Source organism: Eptesicus fuscus, chromosome 13 (genome assembly GCF_027574615.1).
Source record: "Eptesicus fuscus isolate TK198812 chromosome 13, DD_ASM_mEF_20220401, whole genome shotgun sequence".
Classification (NCBI taxonomy): Eukaryota; Metazoa; Chordata; class Mammalia; order Chiroptera; family Vespertilionidae; genus Eptesicus; species Eptesicus fuscus.
Genome location: NC_072485.1, coordinates 35156798 through 35169692, shown reverse-complemented (window position 1 = coordinate 35169692; position 12895 = coordinate 35156798).

Here is a 12895-nt window from a genome sequence, read left to right as displayed (position 1 = left end):
TGCTGGTAAGTAAAAATCCTAACTATGTCATGCTCAAGTACTTTTGTCTAGGGAACATTTAGTTGATATAATTGCGAATGCATGATACCAGGTGTCACTATAATATGGCTTGATAACAGCAGAATTGCATGTCAAAGTGAATTTTATGTTTGATTGTGTTCAGTTTTACCACTTCCACAAATGGAAGAGTGATGTCTTAAAGGCTGAAGTTCTATTAGTGGTATCTAAATCACAGGAATTTTTAGAGTGCTTTCTTTTTAAGAAGTCTTATATCTATGTATGCTCATTTAATTTAAGAATACACAATAATGTAGGGTACAAATTTTAAAATTTCAATATAGAGTTAAAAAGTTAAAATAAATTGATGTATCAGAGGACAGAAAGAAACCTAAAAATCTATATATATAAAAAGCCAGTGTCCATGACGACTGTGATGACCAAACGATTGGTCACCATGAGGGCAAGTGGGCAGGGCGGCAAACCCAATGAGCAGCGGTGGGTGGGTGGGTGGGGCTGCAAGCAGCAGTGGGCTAACATGTGTGATTCCACATGCTGGGCCTCTAGTATTATTATATTTTCCTCATCCATATTATTTAATTAGTCATACTTTGATTTCTATTAATTATTCCCAATTGCCACCGTTATAGTCCTATAGCTGTTTAGTTGAAACAATAGCACTTATGTAACAGAAAAGTAAACATATGGAATAATATATAATTTCAAATAAACACTTCATTTTTTCAGACATATGGTAACATAATAACACTCATTTTTATAGTTACTTGTACTGCTGTTTATTTGGGGGTCTGGTATGATTGTGTCCTGTGTTGGCTTTCTAAGAAGTTGTAGAAGTCCTTCCTGTAGCTTTGTCAAGATAACGATTCTCAGGCTCCACACCTACAGTCATGGATCAACAATGAAACCCAGACATCTATATTGTAAAAAGCACCCAAGTAGCCCTAGTGCATTGCCTGGTTTGGAACCATTGTGGCATTGTGCTGAAGGTGGGAGAACTCTTAGAGTTGTGTCTCAGACTCAGGATGTTTATACTCAAACCCACCAAATGGCAGCACTATATGTGAAATATGAACATCTCAATGATTTTCATGTGATTCTGATCTCTTCAATGTCTGGGGATTCTGCTTCATCTTGTCTTCCTGGTGATGAAGAAGTTTGGTATGATTAAACTACACATGGATGGCAGCAGGGGAAATGAGGAGCCCAGTGGCGGAACATGGGCGGCCAGCTGCCTGACTGTGTACTGGGTTTTTCCATAGGTCTTAGGCAGGTGGGATTCTGTTAAATTGTTTTTCTGAACTATAAAATGTAGATTACAACAGATTACACTCCAAGAATTGCACACTGCTTAGAATTTATAAAACATTCCCCAAGTAAAAACAAAATAAAGAAAAATCATAATTTGAATAATTTCTCTCTCCATTGTGCAGACCCTAGTCTCCAGATAAAAATCCAATAATGAGTAGAATTGGGAAGTACTTCTTTGTTTTTTAGTGGGAAAATGCCTAGACCTGAGATATGTGGTGAAAGAAAATGAAAAATATAATCACTGAATGGTTCCATATTTCTCACATCTTATTTGACCTTGAGGCCAGTCGAGTCCTGGTTTCAATCACTTTACATTGGAATTTTAATAATATCTACTTTACTTGACTCCTTTGAATCAAAAGAATGAAACATTTGGAAAAAAAGTTCTAATAAATATTAAAGTGCTGGGTAAATAGTAGATAGTATCTGCTTCTTTTGTGAGTTCAAATGATTTCTTGTAAATGTAGTGTTGACATAAAAGAATTGGAAATAAAATATATTATGAAGCAGTAAATCTGGACTGAAAAGAAAATTTCTCAGAAAGTTGGGTAGTCCCATGAGTTTGTTTACTTTTGCTTATACAACACTTGAACTTAGAAGAGAGGAAAGAAAGTTGTGGATCTCATATTATAGGTGCGCTTGATGGAGCCTGATGTGGAAAAGAAAGAATTCTGCCAATCTCCTGGGGCCTCTGATTGTTTTCTTTCACAATGTAATCCCGGCTTTCCTTCTGTGCTTGATTGATAATGTACATTGTTCCTGGCACCTCAATAAATATTTCATGCTAGCTGAACACTAATGAATCGAGATTGTGAACAGGAACTAAAATGATAGAGCCATCATCCAAGCTCTTTCAAATTTCAAAACTTGACAGCAAATGCTCACAACTGGGTGAGCAGGGAAATGGTCCAAATTTCAAACCACTAGAAAGATAACTGCCCTGAAAATCAGCGTTTCAAGATATTTCTCCCGCACCTTTGTCGATCCTGTAGTTCTGGAGGTCATGGCAAAGACAGGAGGTAGCAGTAAGTGGTTTTATTTATAATGGTTCACAGCCTTATTTGAACAATATAATCAAAGTGCTGAATAGTGCTACCAAAAAGCATTTCTTGACCATAAAATTGTTTACGTTTCTCTCTAGGAAATCCACTGAGGGTCTTAGTTAAATCTCAGCTGTAAATCCAGTTGTGGCATGGCAGAGAGAGTGCAAACATGTTAGAAAAATACAAAATCCCTCACAGCTCTTTGATACTTTTAATATGAATGATTTCAGGCTAAACCTCTCTATGCCTCAGTTTTCTCACCTGCAAAATGGAGCATGCCCTTTGCTTGATAATTGTTCCAGCTGTTAAATAAGTTACCATAGCTAAAAAATATTTTTGTACTGTTGTGCTATGCTAAAGTAATTTTTTAAAAATAATGTTGTTCCTGAAACCAACCCCACATGGATGAGATTAAAACTATCATACACCTGTTAATTTCTGCAATGGGTGATCTTTGATAAAGAGGAAGTTTTCACTCTATGATAACACTTACTGGATTATGCTTCTGAGAAACTGCTACAATGTTTTCAAAGTAGATGTGTGTGTGTGTGTGTGTGTGTGTGTGTGTGTGTGTGTGTGTGTGACATCTCCACAAAGTAAAGATAGATGTATTAAAGACAAAATTTAAATTCAAGTCTGTTCGGACTTATGGTTAAAATAATGATGGCATGAGTCATTTTTACTATATATTCTCCTCCTCTTAAACACCTCTTCCCCCCGCTCCATCAAAAGGACACACATATAGAGGAAAATCCAGCAACACTATTTTCAATAAAACAAAGAAATGATAAAATGTCAAGTAAAAAACTTACAAAACATAGCGTCAAGTGTTTTGAAATTTAGATCAATATGAGAACTATCAAGCCTTGGAAAATATCCTCTCAGATCTTGAGAGCTTTTTATATAAATAGGTGCCATCCTGAAATGCCATCAACTGTCTAATGAAATTGGTAAGTTTTAGGAACAGAAATGAGACACAGGAAAAGACAAACAAAACAAAACAAAACAAAACAAAAAAGCAAACAAACACAAATAAAGCAAAACAACCACCAAAAAAACAAAAACAAAAAACCCCACAAGTATCTGTAAGTTCCTGGAATGTCAGGGAGTTGGCACTAAAGGAGGAAGGGCAATGCTGAGCCTTTTGCCTGGACAATCTCTCCTCTTAGCTGGGGAAGCTGGAGAGGGGAGGACAACCTTCTTAAAGTGGCAGTTTCATCAAGTTGCTTGGAGCTGGTCTATGAGATGGAAAGCTTGTATATGGTCCATGGTTTGTTGTTGTTCTCCTTGGGTCACCGCTAGCCTATCAAACTCTTCCTTGTTGAGAAGTGCAGTTTTTAATACTGTGATTCTCCAGAATCGAGGATCATTTATATGCATGTGAGAAAGAGACGGTTTTGTTCCCAGTCCCCTCACTACTATAGTTTGAACTTCCTGAAGGTAGGGAAACAGTACCCAGGACTAGAGCCATGCCCAGGAGCTAGTGTTGAGTAACAATTTATTTAACTAAAACAAAGAACTGAACAGTTCCATTTTAATTAAGAATCCTCAATGATGAAGTTGAAGTTGTGTACTGGTTGAGAATATATATATATATATATATATATATATATATATATATATATATATATATATATAACTTAGTATTTTCCTGGCCCACAAACTTTATGAATTAAGTGACTGAATGAGGACACTGTGAAAATGCTTAGACATTGCTCTATTCTAATTTCATGTTAACTTGGCCTGATCCTTTCACATTGTCACAAAATGCCTTTTTTCTCCCTCCTTATTTAAGTGATTTTTATCACCAGGAAAGCACACCACGTCAGTGTTCTTTGAGCACTAATTGCCTGTCCAGAAGGTCTAAAACTGGCCAGAGCACATATTCACTAATTTGTGACAATGCTATGGGGGTGTAGGAGGGTTACTTTGTGCCCCCTACGTGCCAATATCATCCCATTTATTCCTTAAAACAACCTTGTGTTGTAGGCTCTATTTTCTCCATCTTACAAATTGAGAAACTCAGATGTGAAATACCTTATTCAAGGTTACCTAATTTTAGTAAATTGCATGGTTGAAACTTTATCTTAGGTCACTGAACTGAAAGCCTATATCCCATCTGGGTTACTGCTTTCCATACTGAATTATTTTAAGAGGATAGGTATCCTTGAATTAACTAGATTATGTGATCAAGTCAGAAAATAAATGTGAACTGTACAAATTATGTCTAATCCTCATGGGACATTTCCCAAAGGAAAGCCTAAGTCATTAAATCATTTTAAATCAGAGATCAATAAAGTAGTCCATCAAAAATATTCTCCTGATATTTTAAGTTACAATCATATTCACATGGAAAGGAATCAGTGCATAATAAATAGAAAAAGGAATAAAAGGGGTAACAATGATATCTATTTAAGTTGTAAAAAATTATGCATTATCTATAAATAATGAAATTACTTAATAAATTTTTATATGCAATTATCTTTGCATATCATCTTTAACTTTCATTTTTGAGCTATGCTTTATGGAACATAAAAACATCGTACTTCATGAAAAATATATCTTAAATTGAGCACCAATATCCTTACTCTATTTGGAATCCCAAATGTCACAATTAACCTAGGAGAGAAATAGTCTAATAATGAAGAGATTTCCCTTTACATTCCCATTGAATCTCCCTGGAAAAATAAACAATGCATTAGGGCACTTAGTGTTTTCATTGGAAAGTTTAAACTCCAACCATGACAGTAGCAGGATGGATAGAAAGGTCATTTCAGCACCATTCCAGGTGGGCACTTCCCCTCTCCAAATATTCCACTTAATAATCATTTTTATTATCTAGTTATGCATCATAGGGACATGAATTTCAGAACTTTCTTATTCACAGCCAATTTCACCTGACCTTTGATCTGACTGAATCAGCTGTATAACAATATTGAGCAAAAATAATCAACCAGAAGCAAAAAGACCTGAAGTTTATTTAGATTTAAATGTCTTTTCTGTTGATGGTTTCTTTCCATAAGGCATATATTCTTCACTTAGCAAATATCGACTGAATGTCTACCACATAGCAAGTACTAGAGAAACAATGAAAGCACAATAAGCAAGTTGCCTGCCTTCACTGAGCCTAGAGCTGTAGTGGACAAACAATTTTCAAATACTGATTTCTCTTCTGATGGTTTCTCCTTTTATTTTTTTTGCTTCAACCTCAATTCAAACATTCAGCACATTTTGGGTCTATTACCCCTGTGAAGGCATGTAACAAGCCACAGAAAGAAAATGGCTATCATTGGCTTTCCAAACCACGGAAGCCTAGAGAACAAAAGGGCCCCTCTCTTACCATCTCTACTATAACCCCCTGTGATATCTGACAAGCCAACACTATTTCCTGCCCAGAGTTTTGCAGTAGCCTCTCTAGCTACCATTTCCACTATCCTCATTGCTCTAGGTCCTTTTTCCACAAAGCAACCATGTAATCCTTGTAAAACATAAGCCATACCATGTTATACCTTTGTTCAAACCCCTCCAATTCCTTCTCATTTCTCAGAATAAAATCCAAAGAACTTGCTGTGGTATAAAGGCTGTCTCTAAACTTTCATTCATATAAGTTACCTGGCTGTCTCCTGGTTACTGAAATAAAGGTTACAAGATGACAGGCCATTTTCAGAAAGTAAAGGTCAAGAAGGAAACACCTTCCTCTGTGGCCGTATTCTGTGAAATGCATTGTTCTTCAGTGACTGATGCATACCCTGAGATATATAGTCAAGGAAAAAGACAGGAGAATCTTTTTTAGCATTTTCTGATTCTAATCTGTGAATACTGTCTCTGACAGACAAGCCAAAGGGAACTGAACTTTTAGGATGAGAAATTAATTTCTTGATTTGGAGATTAAAGTCTAGGATGTATATAGATTTTTCTTAAAACCCATTTGTGTCATGGAGTTTGTGAAATATGTTTTTCTGCTTGGTCCTATGTGAGAAGAAGACAATCATAGTCTTAAAACTTGCCCTGAGATGTTGCTTTACAACTGCTGTCCATACCATTCTAACATAAATTTACTGACACCCACTCTGTATTAGGAAAAGTAATAGTAACTGGACACAGGAAGGTGAATAAAATGAACCTCCACCTCTAAAGGTCATACATTTAGAGGCAGAGAAAGAGCCTGTGGCTGAATTCAGCACCACATTTTAGTGACAAAGTGTTGTGAAAATACTCAGTCTAAAATTCTAAAATTTCAACTTAAGCCTGTGTATTCTTGGTCAAGCCACCTCACCTATCTTACTTAGCATTAGTTTCATCATCTGCAAAGGCTGTTGTGAGGATTGAATGATCATCCTAATATATAAAAACCCAGGGTCCATAACAACTGACTGAAGGCTTGACTGAACACCAGCAGTCAGTCCTGCAGTCAGGACTGACTGCTGAGGGGGCTGCTGATCAGGCCCGGAGAAAGGCCTGAAGAGAGAGGCAGGGTTTGATCTGCAGCCTCCGTGGCAGCTGTTGATCTGCTGTTGCCTCTGTCTTTCTTGCTGGGCTTTGCCAGCAGCCACACCTCTATTTCTCTCTAGGCCTCCGTGGGGGCTGCTGATCAGCCCCGCCTCTCTGATCAGGCCCGGAGATAGGCCCAGAGACACTGACTGACATAGAAACCAACCAATCAGAACCAAATCTGTGGGATCGGGCCTAAACCAGCAGTCGGACATCCCCCAACGGGTCCCTGATTGGAGAGGGTGCAGGCTGGGCTGAGGGAACCCCCTGCCCCTTCATGCACAAATTTCATGCTCTGGGCCACTAGTCTATATAATAAAAGCCTAAGCGACCATTATGGCAGGATGACCAGAATGACCGGTCGCTATGATATGCACTGACCACCAGGGAGCAGACACTCACTGCAGCAGCTGCTCCCTGGTGGTCAATGCACTCCCACAGGGGCAGCGCCGCTCAGACAGAAGCCAGGCTCATGGCTGGTGAGCGCAGCGGCGGTGGCAGGAGCCTCTCCTGCCTCTGTGGCAGCATTAAGGAGCAGCAAGTGAAGCAGTAAAGAGCAGTGAGCAGGTAGGCAGTAAGGAGAGAGGGGTCCTGGACTGCGAGAGGGTGCAGGCCAGGCTAAGGGACCCCTCCAGTGCACAAATTTTGTGCACCAGGCCTTTAGTTTTTTTCATAAAGATCCTAATTTAGTGGTGGCACATAGTAGGTACTCAAAAGAGGTAACTATTATTCAAATGCATGAAAAATGGTTCATAGTATTGCCTGGTCTTTGGATTTCTATGTGTATCCAGCCTCCACATGGATAATGGTACCATCCAATTAATATAGAAGCAAACAATCAATTTGGAAACAAACCAAAACTGGACTGGGGGTTATGCCAATAACTAGGAAATCAGGAAGTAAACAAAAGGGACATACATTGATATAAATTTTGGATCAACTGCTGTGCATCTTTGACATGGCTTTATTTTCATCCTTTAAAAGACCCAGCTTCCTCCTAATTGTTTAGGTCAGTCAGCAAATTAATCAATCTTGGCCATTGTGACAGAGTCATAAAGTCAACAGTTTTAAATCTGACCTAACTTTTCATCTATACTAATCAAAGGGTAATATGCTAATTAGACTAGGAGACCTTTCAGATGACCTTCCAGACCTCTTTCTGGGACAAAGCCGTGGCTGGGAGGGCTGAGGCAAGCTGCCAAGGCTGGGAGGACCCATCACAGAGTCCCAGCCAGGTGGGCATGGCCTCCCTCTGCACAACATTGATCACAAAGCCCTGGCAGGGTGGGCAGGGCAGGTAGGGCCTCCCTGTGGGCAGCAATTGATCACAGGGTGGGCAGGGCCTCCATATGGACGGGTATTAATGGCAGAGCCCAGGCTGGGTGGGAAAACCTGCCTCTGCTCTGCCATTGATTGCAGAGCCCAGGCCTGGTGAGCAAGGCCTCCCTGTGGGTGGGGATTAACGTTGGAGCCCAGGCCAGGTGGGAAATGCCTGCCTCTGCTCTGCCATTGATCCCAGAGCCCCAGCAGGGTGGCCAGGGCCTCCCTCTGCACATCGTTAATCACAGAGCCCTGGCAGGGTGGGCAGGCAGGCAGGGGGGGCAGTTGGGGGCAAGCAGGCTGGCAGTGGGGGCCAGTTGGGGGTGATCAGGCTGGTGGGGGGTGCAGTTGGGGGTGAGCAGGCTGGCAGGGGGGAACAGTTGGGGGAAATCAGGCCAGCAGGGGTGGCATTTGGGGGCGAGCAGGCCAGCAGGGGGGGCAGTTGAGGTGAGCAGGCCGGCAGGGTGGGGACAGTTGGGGGCAATCAGGCCGGCAGAGGGACAGTTGGGAGCGAGCAGGCTGGCGGGGGGTGGGAGTTGGCGGCAATCAGGCCAGCAAGGGGGGCAGTTGGGGGTGAGAAGGCCGGCAGGGGGGGATAGTTGGGGGCGAGCAGGCCAGCAAGCAGAGTGGTTAGGGGCTATCAGGCAGGCAGGTGAGCGGTTAGGAGCCAGTGGTCCCGGAGTGTGAGAGGGATGTCTGACTGCTGGTTTAGGCCCAATCCCACAGGAATCGGGCCTAAACCAGCAGTCAAACATACCCCGAGGGGTCCAAGATTGGAGAGGGTACTGAGCGGGCTGAAGGACACCCCCCCCCAGTGCACAAATTTTGTGCACTGGGCCACTAGTATACATATAATACAGGTGACAGGTCTTTCTGCTTCTACCTATTTGTTCTTGACCCTCATTCAGAAATATTCTTCGGTAGGCAGGGGTGAGGTCTAGAATTATCTGCAAAGTGGTCATGTGTTTACAAGTATTTAAATGCTTTTTATTGTCTTGAAGAATCCCTGAACAACCCTTTATTATGCTGTGGTTATAGATGAACAATTTAAATGGCTTTCCTTCCTGCAGAAATTTACAGACCTTTCAGTACAACTAAAGTACCTATCATGAAACTTTATTTATTTATTTATTTTTTTGTCTGAAGAGATTCATGTTCCACTGGACACTTTTGAAGCAACTGTAAATAATTTTAAAAACTAAAAGCAACAAATTAAACTCTGATCAAGGTTTCTTTATCCATTACACATACACAGTAGTCCCCCTTACCTTTGGGGGATATGTTTGTTCTAAGACCTCCAGAAGATGCCTGAAACTATGAGTAGCACCAAACCTTCTATATACTGTTTTGTTCCCTAAATTTCAAAGTTTAATTTATGAAATAGGCACAATAAGAGGTAAATAACAACTAATAATAAAGTAGAGCAACCATAACAATATACTGTAATACAAGTTATGTCAATATGGTCTCTCTCTCTGTCACAAAACATATTGTCTTGTACTCTCCCTTCTTTGTCTTCTTGTGTTGATGGGGATGATAAAATGTCTTAAGAACTTTCACTTTTTCATTTAAAGAAAGCACTTTATGGCTTCTCTTTGGCATAACCGAATTACCAACATCATCACTCCCACTCTTTGGGGCCATTATTAAGAAAAATAAGGGTGAATTGAACTCAAGCTCTGAGGTACCCTGCCAGTGGTTCTGATCATCAAATAGCTACTACCTTACTAAGGAGTGGGGAGCATCTACAGAGGGGAGACACTGGACAAAACGATAAGTCACCTGTGCAATTGGGTGGAGCAGTCATGAGATTTTATTATGTCACTCAGAATGTCTCCTATTTAAAACTTATGACTTGTTTATCTCTGGAATTTTCCATTTAATATTTTCAGACTGAGGCTGACCATGTGTAACAAACTGCAGAGAGTGAAACTGCAGATAAGGGGAAACTAGATATATATATTTTTTTATTAAAAATATATTTTATTGATTTTTTACAGAGAGGAAGAGAGAGGGATAGAGAGTTAGAAACATCGATGAGAGAGAAACATCGATCAGCTGCCTCTTGCACACCCCCTACTGGGGGTGTGCCCGCAACCAAGGTACATGCCCTTGACCGGAATCGAACCTGGGACCCTTGAGTCCGCAGGCCGACGCTCTATCCACTGAGCCAAACCAGTTTCAGAGATATTGTTTACATTGCTTCAAGAGTTAATATAAAGATGAGAACAGCAATAGCAACAACAACTGCTTATTAAGACTTAGCTACTTGCCAAAAACTGTGTTAACTCCTTATCCTCATTAAAATCCTGCAAGGCAGGTAAGATAAAATACTAAGAAACAACGTAATTGATAACGTCATGGACTCTGAAGCTGGACCCTGAGTTTAAATTTCAACTCTCACTACATAACTATGCACAAGGTCCTAGACTTGCTATACTTCAATTTCTTCATTCATAAGGTAGGTATAATAATACTTACAGTTATTACACACTATTCATCCCCTTTTGGAAAAGAAACTAAAATTTAAAGTGACATTACCGTTATATTGAGAAAAGTGAGGCAGTTATCCTTAAGGAAAAGTCCATATTGTGGAGCTGGAAGACTTTTCCTGGCACCCAAGCTTTGCCAGTCAATACCTCTATGGCCTTGGGAAAGCCTTTTCTCCATGCTAAGCTTCTCTTAAGAGTGTAATGGGACTGATACCACCCCCACCCCAACCTCCACCATGCCTTGTATGGATTAGATGAGATAATGAATTGGAAAACACCCAGCATGAAGCTTGTAGCACCAACATTCAGTAAATGGAATCTAAATGTTCTCCTTGTAACGTTTTTCCTCCATTAAACTCCAATCAAGAAAATGGTGTTTTAAGCTAACAATGACAGAAAACTGAGTCAGCAAGTGATTGTGTAAACCAAACATATGTTTGTTTGTTCGTTTTGTTTTCCTTTTTCTAGTCTTTCAGGAGATACAATCTTCTCTGAAACTGCAAATGCAATATTCACCCTGTGGAGCCTTTGTAAGGTAATTTCATCTTTCATTTATTTCTCTTCTAGGATGAAACTTGCATGCATATATTTTTTACCACCTTAGTTTCCCAGTACATACTTTTTTGACTATTGTTGCTTCTACTGCTCAGTGTATTTTTAATTTTTGTATTGATTTATTTAGAACTATTTTATTTATTTTTTTAAATATATTTTATTGATTTTTTACAGAGAGGAAGGGAGAGGGATAGAGAGCCAGAAACATCAATGAGAGAGAAACATCGATCAGCCGCCTCCTGCACAACCCCCACTGGGGATGTGCCGCAACCAAGGCACATGCCCTTGACCGGAATCGAACCTGGGACCCTCGAGTCCGCAGGCCGACGCTCTATCCACTGAGCCAAACCGGTTCCGGCTATTTATAACTATTTTAGTCTCCAAAGACCTCATGGCATTTTTTTCAATATAAAATAAAAATTAAATGGAGCTCACTCACTCTCAAATACCTCCCATGGTTTCAGACACTACTTCTGACCATTTACTACCTGAATACTTTATAGTGTGATCTTAGAAGAGAAGCAAACTCCCTATTCAGTTTTTGATGGAGACATCGTAAGCAATTGCTGTCATGTCTGAGTACTCATCTTGATGGTGAGTGCTTGCTTTATGCTCTGATATTCACCTTTGGAAACTTTACCTGGTAACACCTTGTATCGCTCATATTTCTCTCTTCTACTTGGAAAGCATTTATTTACCCTTGACTATTTGCTATGCAGACTGGATTTCTCAGAGGTGAGTAGTATAGGTACGTATTCACTTAGACCTATTAATATGTCTCCAGACAACTAATGTACAATTGCCATTGGCAGCTATAGAAGCACGCTGTTAGAGCACACAAGGCGGAGCAATCCATGGTGCCCTGCAGATATGGGGAAGGCTCTGCAACTGAACTCCATCTTGACGAGTTATCATGGGTTTTCCATGAAGAAAATAGCTTGAAGATACAGAATTCCAGGTGGAAGAAACAGCAAGATCAGAGGTATGCATGTGGGAACGACAGCATCACTGAGGGTAAAAAGTTAAAATCATCCCCAAAGACTGATGAAACCAGAGCAGAATTTATATGAGAGAAACACAAAATAGGGTTTCCTGTACCATGTTTTTGTTTTTTTTTTCCCCATGAGTAAAGGCAGATTTCTATAGGATTAGAAAATAAGAAACTCTTGGTGAACTTAGAAATTGAGTGAGCTTTACATATTTGGATCAGAGGGACTTAGAGTTTGTTTTGACAGTGATTCCCCCCAACCCTGTTATTTTAAACCTCCCTTTCTCCTCTTAACTTTTTATAAAAAATATGTTTTCATTGATTTCAGATAGAGGAAGGGAGAGGGAGAGAGGGTTAGAAACAGTAGTGATGAGAGAGAATCATTGATTGGCTGAATCCTGCACTGGGAATCCAGCCTGCAACCCAGGCATGTGCCCTGACTGGGAATTCTCAAACACCAAGCCACAACTGCCAGGCTATCCCCTTAATTATATATATAATTTCCTTATTGATTTCAGAGAGGAAGGGAGAGAGATAGAGAGATAGAAGCATCAATGATGAGAGAGAATCATTGATTGGCTGCCTCCTGCCCTCCCAATACCGGGGGTGGGGGGTGGGGATTGAGCCTGCAACCCAGTTATGTGTTCTTGGCTGGAATCGAATCTGGGACCCTTTAGTCC